The sequence below is a fragment of the Cyprinodon variegatus genome, unplaced genomic scaffold, assembly GCF_000732505.1.
Source record: "Cyprinodon variegatus isolate N-32 unplaced genomic scaffold, C_variegatus-1.0 Scaffold954, whole genome shotgun sequence".
NCBI lineage: Eukaryota > Metazoa > Chordata > Actinopteri > Cyprinodontiformes > Cyprinodontidae > Cyprinodon > Cyprinodon variegatus.
The window spans coordinates 102615-105459 of NW_015151407.1; the positions used below are offsets into that span (position 1 = coordinate 102615).

The window sequence follows — 2845 nt, forward strand, 5'->3', positions numbered from 1 at the left end:
AGTTGGTCAGTCTGTAGACTGCTGGTTAGAGAGACGATATGCTGAGCTTAATGGGGAGATCCAGTGGACTGCATGAGCAGATACTAGAGCTTCACTCAGGGACCTGGAAGATGGAAGTCCAGTTGGATAACACAGGTTTAGAGAACCTGTCCATGATGAACAAGCATGAAGCAACAGTGGAGAGGAAAAATAAACCTCTGGCAGAACCAGGCTCAACATGGCGGTCTTCTGCCGGACCGGTTGAAATTAGACAGGAAACGCAGTAAAAGTCCAGGAGGAATGACACTCCGATGAAGCTTTAGCTACGATGGTGGAGGAGCGGCTGGAGGTGAGTTAAAACGGGATCATCTGAATGAAGTCACTTTAACTGATTCAGTAAGAGTTAATGTTAACTTTTTAATGTTATATTTTGGAATTGAAAAATATATACCCCTATGAGTTAAAAGTACATCCTGATGCATTCCCTCGCTGACAAACTTAGTTACTCTTTTGTAACAATATGTTATTTATTACTTTTTCAAATGCAGAGAAGATATCCATTTATTTTTTAAACAAAAATTGTAACTGTATTAGTATATTCCAAACCTAACAGGTTCTTCATGTGCTTTATTGAAAATGTGATTTATAAATTTGTTTATCCATTTAAAAAACTAGTACATTTATTAATAACCAACCGTCAAATGTAAATGTAAATCCCTTTATTGTCCCACAATGGGGTAATTCGCTCTCTGCATTTAACCCATCCCCTTGGGGAGCAGTGGTTTGCCATTGTGTGGAGCCCGGGGAGCAGTGTGAGGTTAAAGGTTTTCCTCAGGAACCCAAAGTGAAGGCTGTGGGGATCGAACTTGGTACTTTCAACCTTCTCAGATCACAAGCACACTGCTCCAACCACTAGGCCAACACATCCCAAAAGCTGTAGGTTATGTATAAGGTTAAAGGTAGAGTGGAGGATTTTCGTGAATTTTTTAAAAGACCCGTCCTCTCCACTTAAAAAAACAGCACATGCACAACCCTGTAATCGCTCCCGATAGGGAATTCCTATTAAACACATGCAAAAGTATGCAAGAGCCCATTTCTCCTCGTTCATGCTCTGTTTAAAAGTTGCTGTCTGCATCACTCATACAAGCTTACTTTCCAAAAGAAGATTTGCAATTTTTCCAATATGTCACACTCACGACCCGTGAGTGAAAATGGGGACAAGCACGTAAGATAGCCTTACCTAAACATATCACCACAATGATTGACAATTAGGAGGAGCACTTATTTTGATGGTCCAACTGGAAAAAGAACATCCTCCACTTTATCTTAAACATTAAAAAAATCTTTGGTATAACAAATATAATGCTGATACGGATGTATAATAATAACAATAACAATAAGCATTCAAAAAATACCACTGAAATGGTTTTTGAAAAAAAACGAGAGCTTACAAAGGAGACAAACAGAAGCCTGAGATAAAATATGTGACATCTACTTTAAGGTACAAATGTCAACCTTCAATCAAAAAAGTAAGTAAAAATACAGTTTCCGTATATTTAATGTCTATCCTTCAAACAAATATACTTCCAGGCAGTAATTTTACAGAGAAATATATAAGATACAAGATAAACATGTGAGATTTCCTAAAATCATTCATGATATCCAGTGAAAAAAAGAACTATGTGTTTTTATTTATTCATGCAAAGTATTTTTTAAACACTGCTCAGCTGTGGCAGTATTATGGAAAGTGACACTAATAAATAATTAAAACTATGAAATATTTTTGTTTATGTGTCCATGTTTTAATGTCTCCAATGAATATAATTGCCCTATAAAGTCAAAACACACACTTAGATCCTTAACGTTGTGAGTGACGGTTATTTTTCTTCACAATGTGAACAACTGCTGCTCCCAATCTTCTAGAGGTCAGCCGTGCTGCTGATTGTCCCATGACCAGACTTCACATGTGTATCAAAATCTCCACAGCCACCCTCTGACAGGTGTTACCATAGCAGCCAAATTTTGCACCCCATCAGTCTAGTGGCTCACTTATTTGGAGAAAGACTGCCATTTCTATTTGAAGGCCGAGCCGGCAATCAAACATTCCCACAAGGCTCCACGCGGGCTTGTTTTGAATTGATCAGTTATTACACATTACTTTCTTTTTGATTACATCAACAGTACCTTTAATTAAAGATAGTGAGGTGCAAGGAAAGGGTGACATGCCTGAAGCAATATGTGTTTGTATTTCAATGTCAACCAGAGGTCTTCCAAAAACACGTGCATATATACTGCAATTGCAGCAGAACTATTGAACAGTAACAGACAATTAGAAGCAAACATTATTTTACTAGAAGGCATTATTGTGAAAGCAGTGATCCAGAGATGTTGGTTTTCCATTCGATTTTGGAAATGATGCAGCTTCATCAAAGCAGCTCCTTCAGAGGAGACACAACCTCAGTTTTAATCATTGTAGCATGAATGAGTGCTTTATTTATAGAGCACTCTTCACAGGCATATTCACACAGCGCTGTAAATCTAATTGTAGCTCATCATTTCCAGAATTGCCATTTTACAGGCAAAGCACTACACTTTTTTAAAATCCCTTTTAATTTTCTCACAGGATGCATGGCAAGCTACCTTTGGGGCACCCATAGACTGATGGAAGGGCAGATAATTGTAATTCCATCCCAAAATGCCCAGGTAGTAAATACACATTAAAAAATGACATGGTGAAGTCCGGACTGAAGTCCTTTACTCTATTGTTATGCAGTGCCACTCAGATATTTTACTCCTTCTATCCAGCAAAATGTTCATTCTACAAAACATGTGAAGTACGATAACGACCCTACGAAAACACTAAGGG

The 2845-nt window shown here is 37.9% G+C and overlaps 1 protein-coding gene across 1 annotated transcript in view; it reads left to right on the forward strand.

The window, feature by feature from the left end:
* hcn2 (hyperpolarization activated cyclic nucleotide gated potassium channel 2) overlaps positions 1-2845 on the forward strand; it is a 55515-nt gene that overhangs the window by 41968 nt on the left and 10702 nt on the right. The window lies entirely within an intron of this gene.